General features: G+C 42.4%; 1 protein-coding gene across 2 annotated transcripts in view; it reads right to left on the reverse strand.

Annotated features, from left to right (window-relative positions):
- FAM222B (family with sequence similarity 222 member B) overlaps positions 1-18767 on the reverse strand; it is a 61728-nt gene that overhangs the window by 32151 nt on the left and 10810 nt on the right. Inside the window, exon 1 of one of the 2 annotated variants that reach the window (XM_072639789.1) lies at positions 6417-6505. The exons of the other annotated variant lie outside the window; for it this stretch is intronic. The gene's annotated coding sequence lies outside the window, so the exon portion shown is untranslated. Of the gene's footprint in view, positions 1-6416; positions 6506-18767 lie in introns of those variants that run through there. 2 annotated transcript variants of the gene reach the window in all.

Raw genomic sequence — 18767 nt, forward strand, 5'->3', positions numbered from 1 at the left:
CTCTAACATATCGGACGCTTTTATCATTTCAAGTTCTTATTAGTAAGAATCAAATACAAAAATAGCAGCTCTCCTTTGTCTTCTGAAAGATGAACTTATCAGCAAGACAAGCAAAGAATTCCTCAGTTACCTTTTGAGCAGAGTGAAAGAACTCCAGTTAGACTGATGTCCAGAGACATCAAGTTAAGAAAAATGCACAAGGGTTGGCCAAGAACTGGAAATCGAGGGGATGCCCATCAATTGGGAAATGGCTGAACAAGTTGTGGCATATGAATGTAATGGAAAACTATTGTGTTATAAGAAATGATGAACAAGAAGATTTCAGAGAGGCCTGGAAGAACTTATATGATCTGATGCTGAGTGAAGGAGCAGAACCAGGAGAACTTTGTACACAGCAGCAACCACTGTGTGTGAGGCATTTTTCTGGTAGACTTAGTCCTTCACAGCAATGCAAGGACCTAAAACATTCCCAAAGGACTCCTGAGGCAAAATGCCATCCACATCCAGAGAAAGAACTATGGAATTGGAAAGCAGAATGAAGCAGAATATTCTTTTGTATTATGTTTTGTTTTATGGTTTCTCCCATTCATTTTAATTCTTCCATGCAACATGACTACCGTGAAAATGCATTTAATAAGAATATATGTGTACAACCCATATAAGACTGCATGCCACTTCGGGGAGGGAAGAGGAGAAAATCTAAGACTTACAGAAGTGATTGTAGAAAACTGAAAACAAATAAATTTTTTAAAAATGCACAAGGGACATCTGGTATTGGTAACTTCAACTTTTAGAAGAAGAAGTGAGATCTGAGGAAAAAGACACTTAATGATTCTCTTTTGTAGCTTCAGTTCCTAAAAGTAGTGCTTCCTCTCCAAATGGCAGAAAATCAGCTCTTCACTAAGATTAGCAGCTGATCCTCAAACTCACTTTGATGAAAGCCAAGAACCAGCAGCTGGGTATGGAGACACCAAAGATCATCCTCTTCATGAATGCTGCAGCACTCAGTTTAGCTAACAGGAGAAATCCACACTGTTCTTCCACCCTCCACTAAACACCCATTAGCAAGTACAACCTGCAGGGGGACCATGGTGACAAGTTAAAAACCAAACATGTAATGAAGACAACACTGCCCTGTGAGTATGCTACTTCTAGTCCAAGATTGTCCCAGCTTCATGACTTTAAGCAAGGGACTTCACCTCTAGAGGCCTCAGTTTCCTTATCTGTAAAATGACTAGCTACTCCTCAAGGTCTTTTTCAGGTCTATTATTTTATAGATCTAAGAAATCACTATGGGATTTTGAAGGACTGTTCACGATCAGTCTTTACTTAAGTGTATTTCAGATTTACCTAACAGTTGTGATAATCTTCACATGCAAGTCAATATCCAAAAAAAAAAAAAAAAGTACTGCCTCGATAGAGCAGAATCACCAAGGCTTAATAACTCTTCTCTTTCAACTCAGCTAGCCACAGCTCTCTCACATAATCCACTGAGTATTACAGACATGTAAAATGGGCATGCATTTGTCGGTGAGACAGATGGAAGATCTTGGTTCCCCTCACATGATTTCTAAGAGAAAGTCCACATTCTTTTAAACAACTAATCTTGCCCTCCCCTCCTTCTTCCTAGAACTCTACACTAAATTCCTAAAATCACCTAAACATTAGGAAAAGACAGCTGCAACCTAGCATTCAGAGGATGTCTTAACAAGATAAGGCAATCCACTATAGCCAGTGTCTTTTCCTCATTTGTTTTACTGTCAAGTAGATAAGTAAAAACTCTCCCTGTTAGGGAAGGGGAGGTTTAGGGTCTCTGTCGCTCAAAATTAAAGGTAGGAAGAGGGCCCAGGTTAGTAGGGTAGATGAATTAAGATTATCTTGTAAAAGGCTCTATTTGAAAGTGGAACAAGATTTTAAATCATTCCAGTTTTTCCACACACAGTAACTAATAAAACTGGAAAAGAAGTGAGTTTCAGGGGCACTGAAATGAGCTGACTTTTCTCAGGTCTGGTGCTGAATGATTCTGGGGCAGTTTACATAGTTCACATTTTATCCACATTTCTATTACTTGTCATTTGGCCTTTCATTGCTGGCTGGAATCATGGTGAAAAAAAAGGCTAAGGAGAAGAAACAAAATTCAAATAATTTTACTTTTGGCTGTTAAATCTGGTAAAAAGTCTAACAGACAACAAAATTAAAGCAACTTCCTAAAAAATGAAACTGCGATGTTCTCTAGATTCTTTTCACAAGAGTGAAACACTGCCTAATTGAAACCATACATACTGCAAATTCTTCATAAATTATCCCATGCCCTTTTTCCAGCCAAGTTTAGAAGAATTACCATCAGCCTAAATCTGATCTTCTCACTCCCAGTGAGATTCTGAGAGTCATCACTGCAAAATGTAATCAAGTTTCAACTCCATTTTTTTTTGCCATGCATCCCTATCCCAACGTCCTATACTTAAGCCTCCACTAACTCAGTCTCTTTGTCAGTAGTGTCCTGAGTGGGAAGTCCCACTGCAATTAGAAGCAAATATTTCCACTACCACAGGGTAAAGAAGTTTCCAACTATTTCAAATAGCAACTCACTCAAAACACATTTATTAATTACCCTACTGCATGCTAGTCATCTGGCTTGCTAAGTGCCAATCTTCTCCCCCACCCCAGTTAAAAACAGTTAAATTATTTATTTATTGACCAAAGAAGAGGAAAGGCAATCACTGAACTTCTCTGGGCTTTAGTGTCCCCATCTGTAAAATGGGAACACTCCCTGCTACAAAGGACAGATGCAATCACATCTGAATTTTCCAAATGAAAGCTGCCAATACAAATCCCACCTCAGACTCTTCAGCCTGTGGAAGCTCCTGTCTTAACTTCAGTAGGGAAAATGAACAATTAAATTATATTTTCCAATCGCATTCTTAATTTCAAGGTATAATACTTCCAAACTATTCAAGAATTCCTTTAACTCATGCCCTAGGCTCTCTTCCATCACGTTTGTTTATAGAAAATGAAGGCTTCTAATTAAGCAAAATTCTAAGATCTTGTCAATCAAACGGGTTGTTCAGTACTCAAGAGAATAGAAATATGAGAGGAAACAAAGTTGGAGAGAAGAAACCTTAGACTGCAAGAAAACCAATGAAGAAGAAGTGCTTGACTTTTTTTAAACAGAATATCCAAAAGGCAGGTGTAATGAAGCCAGGGTTCTTTTACCCCTTTCTCAAAGGATTCAAGAGCTTGGAGGATAATCTTCACTCTTTCCAAGTCTCAACAGGAAATTTCTTCATCATTTCCATCTTTAGTTATTTAAGTAACCCTCCTGCTGTCCAAGATCAAGTGTAATGGTCTATTTCCAATGCATATCTTTTTAACTCTGGGCCTTCCTAATAATCAAAAACACCAGAAAAAAAAAAGGCAACTATTACGGTCTCTCAGAAACATCCCGCTAAATTGGGAAGGAGTTCATGACACTGGTGGATCAGTTATCACGAGAGAGCTAGACACACTTTCCTAAGGTGAATTAAGGTCCTCATACTATATCTAACCTCTTACATAGGGATAACCACTGAGTGCTCACACACACACACACACACACACACACACACTCTCTCTCTCTCTCTCTCTCTCTCTCTCTCTCTCTCTCTCTCTCTCTCTCTCAGCAATTTTAAGTTGCCTTTGCAGTCTAGTCAGAAGGCAGAGTTCCGGTCCTCACAAAGAGCAGACCTGTAAATGACATCTTGAGGATTAAACTGATTGAGATGCAATTTGCCTAGCAACCATTCATTAGGCAGAGTTCAGAAACCCGCCAGCAATCTATTCCTGCTTCTTATCTGAGCCGTAAACAGATAACAGTCTCCACTTCGATCTCTACCCTCCAGCTCTGGCTTCACAATAAACAGCTCCCTCAAAAGGTTCAATCTCCAACAGACCAGCCCAGTGGGAAGGGGGCCCCAGTCCTTAAACAAATACAAAACGTAGTTTCCTACAGCAGCCTGACAAAGCAGAACAGCTAAAAATTACCATCAGGCAAATCACCATCTGAATGCATTCATTGTCTCTAAACAGTCTCTCACCTAGGAGAACAGCTTTCCCAGGTCTCTTTTGTCTCTATTTTTTCACCTTGAACAGAGCTTTGCCTAGTTCTAAACCTTAAAACACCCAAGCCGATTAATGCTGCAATCAAGCAGCACTAAGGGCTGCGTCTTTTCCTTCACCTTCTCAAGGGAGTAATTTTGTTATTTCTGGTGTGATTTGGGGCCTGGATTTGCTTCTCCTTTTAGAGAGGAGCACAAAACTCTTTTATCTTTACACACCTAAAGCTCTGCTGATCAAAAATACGAGGATGGATGTAAACAGATTGCTGAAGAAAATTAAACCAGCTACTTCAACCTCACCAGGACAATGTCTCTTAGCCAAAGAGATTATGAGAAGTCATGATTTCATATAATTGTTTCTCTGCAAGACATAGCATTTGAGGGTTTTCCATTATGCATCCACTTTAAATCGTATTTGGAGATTAGTGTAGACATACCTGTGATTATTTCTAAACATAGCTTTTTTTCTCCCACTTTCGGAAAGCTCTTTGGGGAAATCACTGGTACATGAAAAATATTGATTCCACTAAGGAAAGAAAATAAAAAAATATGAAAAAACGAACAGGGTTTAGCATGTTATAAAGCTGTACCAACTGCCCTCACAGGCCCAAAAGCAAAAACCATCCATGACAGAACTGGGGGAAGCGAACTTGGCTTTATCACAGGAAGTCACCTCATCCACTTTATATCTTAGAATATATCAAAAAACAAAACAAAACAAAAAACTCTTCCTTTGACCCACCCAACAGCCAGCTTCACTACCTCAAGAGCTTAAATGGAAGTGACCTTGCTTATTTAAAGCTCATTCTCTAGATTTGAGTAAAAGTTAAGTCTGCTACAGTAGGAACCAGAGAAAACACCACTACAAAATTTTTTTTTAAAAATTAGTAAGTATTCATTGATTAACCATGTGTACAGCACTGTAGGAGAGATGCAGAGGAATACAAAAGAACTGAGACCTGGTCCCTTCCAGATCTTGGAAGCTCACAATTAAATAACCTCAGAGAAGCCTAAACACCTTCATTTATTCAGGATCATATCTTAGGGCTCCCTTTGTGTGGGGGAGGACTTCAGTTTAGTTCTGGAGGGTAGTAATGAATCTCTTCTTCAAAATGCAAAATCCTGCCCTCAGTAAGATTTCCATAACTAACACTGATGTTAGCTAGATACAGGAACCAGAAGTTGACTCAATGCTGAACCAAAGCTGTAAGCTGACCAAATTGGATTCTACCTTCTAGATGAAAAATACAGTACACACACAGCCTGGCTACCCATTTCCAATCTACTGCTGTCCAAGAGCATAGTTTTCATAAACTGTAGCCCATTAGAGGGTCTATGAATCACCTCTAAGACAAAAACCTGGTCTGGCTAACCCCTGAATGCAAGAAATATTACTATCCTAGAGGTTCTGCCTTCATAACTGGTCTCTACTTTAAACCATGTCAGCAAGCTGTGCTTCCCTGAGTAGAATGAACTCTGAATCACTTTAATTAATATTCACCAAAGTGTTTAAAAAAATCTGGTATCTAGTCACACGTGCTCTGGGCTAATCAATGTCGGAACCCTGCTCCGTGCATTTAGCTGGAGCAAGTTTGCCATCAACATCGCCGCCTCATTACCACATCCATACTACACGCACATGCATTTCAGTGCTCATCTCCAATTTGAGATCAGTTCCAGGAAGGATTTTGCTTTCAATTCTACATCTGCAAGAGGTATCCACTTCTCCTGGAGATTGACACTTTCCTCTCTAAAAAAGGACCCCACATTACAGAACCCCACCAGAGGCCTCATTAAACCTGGATTAAATAACACGAACCCCTGCACTCCAAAGTCAACAAACTGGGAAAACGAATGAAAGAAAAGCAAGTCCAACAAGCGGCTGCTGGACGGTTTTCCTCTTTCCCACAAGTGTTTCGGCCCACGGGCCCGGCCGCTTCCTCCGAAAAGGTGGAAACGTGCCCCTAGATGAACTCATGGGGGGGCAAGGTTTTACAAAGGTAAAAAGCGAAAGGGGTTCGTCCCCAAAAGGCCTGTCCGTGACGAGGCAGTGCAAGGCTAGCAGCACCCCAAAGTCCGGCCCACGAGGCTGCGCGCGCACGGACGCGGTCCGGTCCAGAACCCCCTCCCCGCTGCCCCCCTTGCGGATTGCTGCATCAGACGCCACAGCCCGAAGACCTCTCTGCTCCCGGTGCATCTCTGCTACGCGACAGACGACGGCGCAGTAAAACGCCCGAGCGGGCCCCGCGCCGTGCCCTGGGCGGGGAGGGGCCGCCCCCTCGCCCCGAGGAGCCCCGTGGGCCCGGCCGCCTCGGAACACACCTTACGCCCGAGCGGCGGCGGGGGAGATGCGGTCTCTCCTGCGGCGCCCCGCTCCGCTCCGGGCTCCGCCCCAGCCGGCTCGGCGCTCCGCGGCCCTCCTCGCCCCCCGCCCCGGGAGCATGGGGGAGGAGGGGGCGCGCTGAGCCACGGCTGGGGGTGGGGGGGAGGCTGCCGCTCGCTCGGGCTGCTCGGCCCCACTCGTCCGTGCGCCGGCGGCCCCCGCCAGGTTCCTCGCCGCCGCCGGAAGCCGCCCCGCCCCCCTGCCGGCCCCCTCCCGGCGGGACGAGATCCAGCTCAGCCAATGGGAAGCCCGGGAGCCCGCGGAGAGACGAGCGCCCCAGCCAACGGGGGAGGCCCGGCCCGGGAGGGAGGAGGCCGGCCGCCGGGGGAGGCGGGCCAGCCCGGATCCGGCCCCGCCGAGGCTCCTCTTTGTTAGCTCGGCCGGCTTCTCGGGCTCCCCTCCAGCTCTGGGCGAGCCCTCCCCCGCCCCCGATCGGCCCCGGGGCGGACGTGTGCGGCGGTCGCCCCCACCCCGGCAGGGGCCAAGCCGGCTCCGCTGGCCGCCGGGCCGGAGATGCTCCCAGACCCCCCGGGCGTGGGCACGGCCCTGGGCCTCCCGGATCCCGGCAGAAACTCGGGCTTCCCAGGACGGAGGAGCCCTGGCTGGAGCCGGCGGCGCGGTCGGAGAGCCGACGCCGGTCGCTCCGAGGAGGCACCTGATGGCAGGGAGCAGCTCTCGGACTGGCAGGATGGAGCAACGCTTCGATCAGCGGTGCCAGTGTCTCCGGGCACGAGGCAGCTGGGCTGAAAGTGAAGGTCACGGTGCGCCCTCAGATCCGTGCCCACACACAAGCAGAATGGGACCCCGGCAGAGGGGGGCGGCCACGCCCGGCTGTCCCTTTTATCCACAAAGCCCCTCCGGCCTGCAGGAGATTGTTTAGCGTCTACAGCAAACACCACACTTCGCTTCCTTGGCACTGCTGGAATTAAAAATGCCATAACCATTCTGAATTTAAATGGCCCCTTTGGAGGATCTCCAAGTGTTTGATATGTATGATCTCCTATTTTCAGTCTTCCTGTAAGGGGGAAAATCGGGAAGGCTGGGAGATACTTGCATAAGACAATAGGTTAGTTATATATGAACTTCACTGGTGTTTCATAGATAATCCAAACACCAAATTATAAAGGACGAAATATAAAATTTCTATCAATTTTGGCTCTAACAGTCGCTCAAAAACTAGGGAGAAAGTCCTTTCCATCTCCAGCCCTCCTTCACTGACAGCCAACTTCTCTCCTTAAGAATCATTCAAAAACATGCATAAACAATTCTGCCATCCTGCAAAAACATTTACGCATCTTTCTGGCATTTCCTAATCTCAAATAACTAAGTTATTCTTTAAGAAGCTCCAGTAAAAAAAACCAAAACAACAAAGCAAGATCAGAAGGGGACACCAGAGCAGGGCAGAGCTGGAACTACCCAGTCAAATGTGAATTACACAAAAAACATCACGACTGTACTGGGGATTCAGGGCTTGACGTACAGAACTGGTTGTGTTGGTTGCTATTTCTCAGCTAAATAAACTACTGCACAAAAGAGCTTCAAAAGCACAGCAGATGTAGAAGGTGGAAACCTTCCTTAAGCTGAGGCTTCCAAAGTCACCTGACTTCTTTCTCTCTGGCCCAGGGCCTGTGGCAGTTCTTTAAAAAGCATGTGGAGGAGGTAAACTCATGTCGTTAAAAGGGAAGTACCTAAAAATCCAATGCTTCCAAGATCACTGTTGAGCCTTGTAAACTTCTGGTGAAGCCAACAGCAGCTCACACTTCAGTCGGTCTAGGACTTTCCTACTAGGTACAAAAGATTCAAAAAAAGGCTGAGCTGATATTCCAATAACCTCTTCCAAAACAACAATCAATTCAGCATTTTTATTAAAATCTACTTCATGTCCAGACACTGGTCCGAGGCCCTTCAGAGTAAAACAGAACCCAAACAAAACACAATAGTGGCTGGAAGAACCCAGAAAGGTTTACTCTGAAAGGTGGCACTTGAGCTGAAGTAGAACAAGGAACAAAAACAGGGACAAGCAAAGCGATGCCTCTGGTCCCTCACTGTGGCACAGAGGGTGACTCTGGGTTCCCAAAGACTATGTCCAGTGAAGTACACCAGCTGGCGGGGTCCATCCTCCCCAAAGGGTGGTGCTGATCTGGCTACCAAGTGACTGACCGCTGGCTGTCCAAGGACTAGCCCAAGGGTGTGTATGTGTGAGGGAGCCTACCACCAGAAAGATGATCACCAAATGATGTTTTTTTTTTTACCATGATGACCCATAAAACAGACAAAACCACAAAATGGCACAGGCTTTTCTGGCACCCCCATCTCCATCCGCTTCCACAATGATGGCGACAGATTGCTGAACACAGGATAGAGGGTGCTAATAAGCATTCTCCAAAAATATCACTTTTTGTACATTAGTGTGATCAGTGGGTGATATCTGTCCACAGATCACCAAGATAATAGTGCTGGGAGAAGTGGAACACATATTCACATGCCCCTTCTTACAGAAAACTAGAAAACAAAGAAACTGCAGCTAAGTGAAAGAAAAGCTGCCAGCTTCTCCTCTAACAGATTAATAAAGATGGAATTACTGATTTCATCATGGGCCTTAAAATAACATGAAACAGTCAGTTCATGGGGCATTTGTTCATCTTTCCTCTTGTAGTCAGCGTTCATGAGCATAAAGAGAATACCATGATGATAGATAATGCAGGTTACACACCCACATCTACCAAGAGAATGTCACTGTGGAGAAATGCTGAAGAACTAGACAAGATCCTCCAAATAAAATCAACTGAAGATGGGTACAGGTGAGGACAGTGAAATGTTGTTAAGGATCAAGAAATGAAAAAGCCTGTAGACAACTCAGAAGCCTCTCCCATATATAATGATACTTTCTTCATGGAGAGACTTGGGCACTTCACCAATGAACACAAAAAAATGAAACTATCTTAGTAAGAAAAAGCAGTCATTGCAAAGTCACCTATGTGTAGTCAGATCATTGACTAGGTCCAAAGTTCAAAATCAATACCAAATTAGAAAAAAGCATAAAGGTAAAATGACAATTCCTGCAATAAAGCATCTCCTACTCAACTTGTTTCATCAAGCTGTCAGCCCTACAGAATGGGAAATGAATAAAAGTGAGAAAAAAAGACATGGGCAGACCATTTCTTAGAAATCTGAACAGTGGTAAACAATCACCAAAACAAGCCCCCAAATTATCCAGCAACATTTGATATTCTGGACAGAGAGAAATGACAATCAAAGGCCACACAGGTTTTGAATACAAGCTCATTTAAAAATAAGATCATAAGTAGCATCATTTCACAAAATGACAAAATGCAACTGAAGGAAAAATAAGCCTGCAAAGAAGTTTGTTTTGAGACCAAGAGCTAGGTCATCATTTGTAAATTAAACTGAAAGTCAACAATTCAGACTGATACTGAGGAGCAGGAAGCAACAGATTCAAATGAGTTAACCAAAATGTTAAATGGATATTTTATAAATAAATCCTTATGTTAAGAGAAATCACAGGAAATATAATTGTCTGATAAGAAATACCATTCCTAAGAGAGAAAATTTCCTCCTAGAAGAAAAAAATGTTATGGTTGCTTCATCCTCAATGGTCCTCTAAAAGTGGACCTTTAAACTTGGGGTTGTGAGGGAAGAAATTTAGGAATGGGAAAATCAGTGATTAAATTCAAGGGGTACTGAGACTAAGATGTATTGAGAAATGCATTGGACCCCTGGCTCCACCATTTACTAGCCTGTGGAGACATGATTTAACCTCTTTTAGCCTCAGTTTATTAATCTTTTTTAAAAGGGGAAAATAACATTTGCATGACCCATTTCCCAGTGGTTTTGTTAGGATCAAAGAAGACAAAATGTATTGTTACACAAAGTGCTTTCTCTATAAATCTCAAAGTACTCTATAAATGTAAGCTAAAATCATCATTACCCCTTCAAGTTCATTCCTTGTCCTATCCAAGCTTCCATCACATCATAGCAGGATGACCACACTACCTGGTCCAGTTGGTTTCCAGTCTTCAATTCTACAACCTCTTCTCTCCTCTGACACAATAACCACACCATCTAACTGCCAGGATCATCTTTCCCAAACCCAGTTTTCATCACTCCACTCTCAAGAACCTGCCTGGCCTCCCTCCTTTCTAATCTACTAATCTAATCTACTTCTGGCTTTTTAAATGTTCCAGAGAATGGTCCTACCTTAGCTTTTTGAGTTTGTTGCTAGAGGCAGCTGGGGATAAAGTCGATGGAGCACTGGTCCTGGAATCAGAAAGGCTAGGGTTCAAATCCCAGCCTCAGAAATTTGTTAACTGTATGACCCCGACCAAATCATTTAACCTCTGCCTCCGTTTCCTCATTTGAGAAATGGGGACAATAACAGCATTTACCTTGCAGGACTGTTGTGAGGATCAAATGAGATGATATTTGTAAATTGATTAGCACTGCTCCTGGCCCAAAATAGGAACTTAATAAATTTGTTTGTATTCCCTAGTTGGAATACTCTACAAGTATATGTATATACATATCCACGTATATGTCACTCATTCCTACCTCATTATCATGTTGATTTCTTGATCAATGCATTGGTTCATAAAGTTACCTTCTTCTAGAATAATACTTCCTTTCCCACCCAAAAATAGAAATGCTCCCCATCCTTACCAGATCCCCTTGAATATCACTTGCTCTAGGAAGACTTTAAAAAATTCTGCCCATAGGCCCCTCTCCCTTCTCCAAAGTGATATTTAACTTAGGAGTCAAAAACCACATTAATTCAACATCTAATTGTTTCCATGTTTAGATCCCCTCTCCCCCTAAGATTTTAAGTTTAGTATTGAATACCTTTGTAGATATCCCCTCCATAGCGTATGCAGAGTTTTTGGAGCACAGAATAGAGTATATTCAGGGCACTCAATACTCAACTAAATTTTGGCAGGAAAGAGTGATCCAAACAGTTATGGGACACAGAAAAAACTTTGTAGTCAACTACACCTAACCAACACTGTTCTTTAGTCACATATGACTCTTCATGACCCCATTTGAAGTTTTCTTGGCAAAGATATTTAAGTGGTTTGCCATTTCCTTCTCTAGTTCATTTTACAGATGAGAAAACTGAGGCCAAAAGGGTTAAGTGACTTACCCAGGGTCACAAAGCTAGTAAGTGTCTAAGGACAGATTTGAAGTTGGGTCTTCCTGATTCCAGGCCTGGCCATCTGTCTACTGGGCCACCTAGTTACCCTAATACAACAAGTACTGAAAACATTAATAACTTTTTCAATCTGTCTTCACAATTGTTGAAATTACTAAATTCTAATTCTGTATCTGCCAATGACTGGCAAATATATGCTTCTTGAGGTTACTTTACTTTTCTATACCTTATCAATAATGTAGCAACTTGGGGGGAAAGTCTCTAATAGATAGAACTGTTTTTCCAAGAGGTATTGTAGGAAACAATCTGGCCCCTGAATGAGAAGGATCACAGAAGAAACAGATAAGGAAACTGAGGCCCCAGGAGATGAAGTGATTTGTCCAAGTTTACCGGGATGGTATTTCAACCTAGGTCTTCTGATTCAAATCTTTTTCCTTTAATGTATTATTTATCATCCTTCTGAATGAGTATCTCATTTACAACTTTGGTATTACCAGGAGAGCTGGAAAGCTAGTTTAGTTTATGTAATAACACCCACTTGACTTGATCTTGGTTCTTCAAGACCATTGACATTAACATACTCAGCTCTTCAAGCTTTCTGACTGCTGACACAGCAAGTAAAGAAGAATTAACACAGCTTTTGATATTCTTCTTTTACTCTACTTGCCACAAGTAAATTACTTACATTATCCAGTGGAAAAGAACAGTAGATAGCAACATAAAAATATAATGTGAGTAAAAAACCAAGCACACAGAAAGGCTGAATTTTTTTTCCCTAGAAAGGCCTGTTAGGCACCACCTTACCAATAAATACCTGACACTTAAAACCCTGGAATGAAATCCTATTCTAATTGGCCAGTCCTGAGCTGCACAACAGAACTGAATAACAAGTATTGTGTAGTTAAAAAATATATAATCGTTAAAAGAAGCAAGTTAGACTACACTAAAAATTTTTCCACTGCCTGCACTTTGCTTTCCATATAGTCCCTGGAAATGTGCAAAGCCTTTGCCTGTCCCTAAGTGATGCTACCTATGCGTACAATGACAGCCTAGTGCCGTCTGTCTAATCTGGCGCTTTCCCCGCTGGCAGGCCCATTCCGAGGTGACATCTGACCTCCTCTTCACAGAACTAGACAGGGGAGATGCCTTCTGGGAGGCAGGAGCATGTACTAAAGGAACTAACCGCCTGAACAGAATAGCTTTCAAAATCAACTCTTCTTAAGTTTAAAAAGCAAAGGTAACAAATATACCTTTGGTTAAGTATAAATCTAAATTGGAATTACAGCAAATGACACAGAAACAGTCAGCAAAGAAAGGCAAGAACCAACAGAATAAAGTGGAAGAAATTTCCTCCGTTTTGAGTTTGGAAGAAATCGAAAAACAGCTATGCCCATCTGAGAGTTCCCTGACAACAGGCCTTTGCTGAACTCTTTGGAAAAATTCCATAAAGTAACATCCTGGTCAGCAAATGATTTCCACACCTAAATAAATGAAACCACTATGGGAAAGAATGCCATGGATAACTGGAAGTAAGTACTAAAGACAGCACAAGAAAAACGGAGAGACTGTTGCCATGTCTGTTCCCTATTTTTCCACAACTATAACCATCTCTCATGACTTGGGCTGTTCACACTTGGAAGAAAAAGACAAGGTTTTAAGAAAGAAAAACTCCATTTCTCACACTAAAGGGGGTAGCACATGGTGAAAAAAGCGAAAGCCAAAATTCTGGAAAAGTTTCACACACACAAAATGAGATGGCAAACTTGTGACTCAAGAGTGATTTGGCATCTTTAAATGCACAGCCAATTCCCTTCTGGTGCCAAAGCCAATGGATTCTCCTGTAGAGAAAATGGCACCGTTCCTGAGAAAGCCCTGGCCGTTGTTTTCCCACAATCTTATAATCTGTCAGAACATAGAAAAGAAAAAGAAGGCTACACCAGCCAGAAAAAGTGGATTATAACCAACACAGAGCAAACCCTGCATCTTCAGATGGTGCTTTACTGCAGACTCTCAGAAGGAGCCCTTTAAAATGCCTTTTTTGAAGACTTGGGGGAAGGGGGGAGGAGTGAGAAGAAACTCATTGTCACTAGTTTTCTGAGAACCAAGGATCAAATACCAGCTTGGATCAGTTTGATGCCAGATCATGATTTCTCACTTCTTGTTCAGAATTTTATAGAATCACTGTACATTATATAGAATCATCAACCCCCTGGCTCATTTTACATAGAAAGAAACTGAGACCCAGATCAGACCATTAAATATTAGCAAAAATAGAAACCCATATTCCCTAGTTTGAAGGTAGTGGTTTTACTAAGTTTTGGCTTTCTAGGCCTACCAAATGCCAACTTCCAGAGGTTTCATGCTTCTCTGAATGAAAACTCAAAGCCAAGAATGCTTGAATTCTGTATCCTAAGTTCCTTGAGGTACCGACCTGTTTCATTCAGAGCTCAGTTCGTGGCCCACAATAGGAGCTTAACAAATGCTGAGTTTTTACTCTGGGACAGACCCCAGTGAAGTGATATGGATGAATACTTACATCCAAAGCAACTGACCAAGCCACATGGCATAAGATGTTGAAAATGAACATGTTTTAGTGGGGAAAGCTCAAACCCTAAATATGTATTAGGCAAAGAAAACAATAATGATACAAAATGCCCCAAAATAACTTCTATGCCCTAGAGTTAACAAAAGAACTTACACAAACTCATAGCCATAGTACAGACGATATTCTGAATGAAAGATGAAGGATATATATGGAATGTGATTTTATTCTGCTAGCATGTTGTAGAAGCTGGTCGACCCAGGGGCCCTCCCTTTTTTTCCAGATATCAGTCTCACTCCCCACCTCAACAACAACAAAAAAAGTGTGTATCTGCAACAGAACTACATGTAAATCCTCAAATCGAATAGAAGAAATCTAAGCTTTTAAACTTGTCCTTGACACAATAGGTTGTATGAGAATTAAATTTCCAGAAAAAAAGATTCAATTCTAGCTATGTATAGCTAATGACTTCACGTCCCTTACTCTGCCTCTCTCTCACATGATTTTAAAATTAGAAATGCACAGGACCCCAGTGAAAACAATCTGCAAGATCCTAATCGGGCCATCTCAAGGACACCAGCAACTTATCATTTACTGATTTCAAGTCCCTTTATCAGTTTTAGTCCTCCAAACCGCCACATCTCTATTTTTTCCCATTATTAATGCTTCTTTCAGAGAAGCCTGCGAAAATATGTGCTTCAATGGATCCAAATTTCAAGCTGTTTCTAAGTGCATCGTGAACAGAGATTTCTCCAATTCTGCATTTACACAAGTATGGCACTAATGTTAATTTGGATGAAATGTCAACATGCCACTCCTAAAATTCTAAATCAAACCATCTCCCAACTCTGCACTGAAGTCTGCTCAGTGTCATGTACAATAAATAAAAGTGCCTTTTCAATATTCTCCTAGAGAAGTTCTATTGATTAGTGTTGATGCTTTAAATGTAGACAACAAATCAAACACCATCATTATGCCTTTTAAGTGTTCAGCAGCTGTAACCACCTAAAAGGGCAGTATTCTGTAACTTTACTTGAATTAAAAAACTCAAAGTAGTTAAGGCATGATGAATCCACCAAAGTGCTATTATAATAAATCCCTTTCAGAAACAGCTTGTCTAATCAGAAATTACTCAGTTTCCCCTTTATAGTCACTGTATTCCTGAAACTGGGGGAAAAACATCTTTTTCCAAATCCTGAGCCACATTTATCCAAATAGTATTTATATAAATATTTATCACCTCCCAAAGGAGCTCAAAGTCCTCTAACAGACATCATGCTGTTAATTTTCACAGCATCCCAGGGAAAAAAATATTATTTTGCATTTATATCACACTTCAACTTGAGAAAGTGATGCACAATTCTTTTCACTGGCACCACTCACTGAGGTTGGAAGCTGCACGTATCATCCTTAACCGACAGATGAGGAAACAGACACCAAGCAAGGTTGCCCAAGGTCACAGAGCCAGTCAGTTCTGTTCCTCCAATCTCTTAGATAACACCATCTCAGGAACAGATCAAAATGTTCTGTTCGTCATATTCATGGTCCTGGTCCGAGTCAAAGTAATTCTTAAAGAACTGGAATACATTTGGAACCACAGTCTGAGCAAATATCAAGAATAAATGACTACTTAATTTATAACTTACAGTGTACAGCAGGAAATGTAATAGTGACTAGAGAGCAATGATAATGAGCACATCTCAAAGAAGCTAGCCTTCAAAAGCTGCCATCGTGTTGTACAGCACAATGGGTACACAAAGACTACTGATCTGAATACACCAGTATTACTGCATCACCAGAGCTCCAGAGCTCCGGAGCAAGCTCCAAGCCAGAAGACACTGTCAAGAAAACTATCTGCAGAAACCGAGCCAAACCAAAGAAGGCTGGAAGGCCCCGACCCATCCATTCATCTGCCTTGCTGAAAGAACATCCTATGTGACAACTGGGCTGGTAGTAAACGTAGGAGAAATACAGCCAGAGCATAAGTTATCCACACAACTGTATGTTCTATAAAAGTAACGACAATAGCACAGTATAGTGCTTTAAGGTTACAAAGCGCTTTGTTTATGACAGCACTGTGAGGCATAAAGGCCTGCTGAACTCTCTCACGTAGATGAGGAAAGGCAGGGCCACAATTAGACTCCAATTCCTTCTACTCTAAATCTAATGTTCTTTTCTCTTTACTGTGCTCAGTATATATTTATATTCATACATACATACATATATATACATGTATATATATATATATATATATTGTAATAATATCCAAGGGTTACTACTCTCATTTTACATAGGAAGGTGACGTTTTCCTGGACTTCCTGACCTCCAGAACCTTATCTTTCTGCAAGATGGAATCAACTCATACTCCTCTATCTTCAGTATCCCTGCCCCTGTCAGAAAGGGAGGAGGCTGGACCTACAGAGCTCCCCAGATCCTCCACTCTGCCCTCTGGAAATTCATTGAATCACTGCCCACCTGGCTACTTTCCTGGACTTTAGGATTGCCAGAAACTTGCCATTTTACAAGGTAAAAGTCAAATACAAAACTCACCTCTTCAGATCACATCCTCCCAGCAGTCTGGCAACCTCCTCCCCCCAACCCTCCTCTTTCAATCTTCTCCCATTAGATTGTAAGCAACTTGAGGGCAGGGCCTGTCCTATGCCTTTCTTTGGATCCCTAGCACTTAACGATGTGGTGTCTGACACATGACAGGTGGTTTACCGATGTTACATGACTCTAAAGCTCATTGAGCTTAGGCAATTTGCTCCAAGTCGCACAGTTAATAAGCTTTAGGATCAGAACTGGACCTCAGTGCTATTCCTATGTGACCATTTCTGCGATAGGTAACAGGAAAGGCTGGGGGAAGGGGGAAGAGAAGAACTTGCAGACTGGCGATGTCATTTGCCTCTGAGCAAAGGGGTCTAGGGGTTGTTCTCTTGGGTAAACAAACCGAGGAAGCACGTTAGCTCAAGTCAAACATTTTTTAAAGTTCTCGGATGAAATGACAGGCGGCCCTGCCCTCAAAGAACCTGTGACCTAATAGAGAGAATCAGACAACACAGAGATAAATGACTGAAAAACAAGTGCCAGGATAGATCACAGGGGGGTGAAGAGGGTGAGCGATGAAGGAGGAGCACTGGCCCAGGAGGGCAGAAAGCAAGGATTTCCAACACCACCCTAAATTCCAAGTCTGGAGCAACAACATATTCACAGAGCCAACAAGACAGGCAAAGACCAGAGTGGAGGAAAGAACACTAGACTACTACCTGGGCTCCAAGGAGCAGGGCCCAAGGCCCCTGAACTGCCCTCCTTGGTGTTTTCAGTGTTGATGACCAATGTGAACAACGCAAATGCCAGACAAATCTGAGGCCACAAGACGCCCCACTGCAGTATTCTACCTTGGGCTCCCCTGGGTCAGTCCAAAATGAACTCCAAGAGCTGCACAGGAGGGCTCCCAAAACCTTTTACAAGGAAGCACTGTGTTCTCTAGTTCTCATTTACTTCTGCCACAAATGAAGATGAAATATCTCCAACTGGACCTGTCACCTTAATATTATCATTTGCAAAAAATATTCTCAGTCCTCTCACTCTCTAAGGGTATCTGAACTTATGAGCGCTGCAGGAAACATGAAAATGGCCACTACCAGTAAAGAGCCAACTAAGGCTGCAGTCCCAGGAAGAGAAACTAAGCAGTGTTGTCCTGCCAGTGTCCTAACCAATGGAGGAAAGATTCAAGAGCTCACCTGATCCGAAAACAAATTTACCCAAAGTAAGCAGATGCTTATTAATATTACAGAAGAGAATGAGAAAACATGTTCTTCTCTACCCTAACACCCACTAGGTCAGGGATCTTAACCTGGAGTCCATGAATTTAAAAAAATATGTATTTTGATAACGATTTCAATACAACTGATTTCCTTTGAAATCCTACATATTTTATTGCATATATTTTAAAAGATTATTCTGAGAAGAGGTCCATAGGCTTTACCAGTCTGCCAAAGGGGTCTATGGCAGACAAAAAGTTAAGAACCCAGGTACTAGATGCTTCCTCAGTATTATAGAGGAGATTCCAGGAGAACATAAATTACCCTACACAAGAGTTTTTGAAGAAAATGTGAAGTTTTGGCTTAGGAACTGGTATAAAAAAAAAAAAAAGGAACATCTCTTTGGATCAGAAAGAGATAGAAGAATGAGGTACAGGAAGGTGACAGGTGCCAGCAACACTGACAGGAAGTTCAGATTCTCTTCCAGGGTCTGTATTGATATGAAGAGACTCAGTGCCAAGGAGAGGCAAATGCTATTTCTCAATAGGGCCAAGTCCAGATGTCTAATAATCATAATATTTTTTCTAAATAAATCTGTCCCAATTCAGAGGGTCCAGATTCACCTGAGTGCAGATGTACATAGATTCCAGGACACTTCAAAGATCTCCCTAATCTCAGATTTCAGACTGCCCAGAACCAGCCCATTAAGCAGCAATCCCTAAGAGAGTAGAAAGTTCAGACAGATTTGGTACAGGATGCTGGCATCCCCCAAATTCAGTGAACAAATGAAACATTTCCCTTCCTACTGAAAAATGATCTA

This window comes from Notamacropus eugenii, chromosome 2 (assembly GCF_028372415.1).
Source record: "Notamacropus eugenii isolate mMacEug1 chromosome 2, mMacEug1.pri_v2, whole genome shotgun sequence".
NCBI lineage: Eukaryota > Metazoa > Chordata > Mammalia > Diprotodontia > Macropodidae > Notamacropus > Notamacropus eugenii.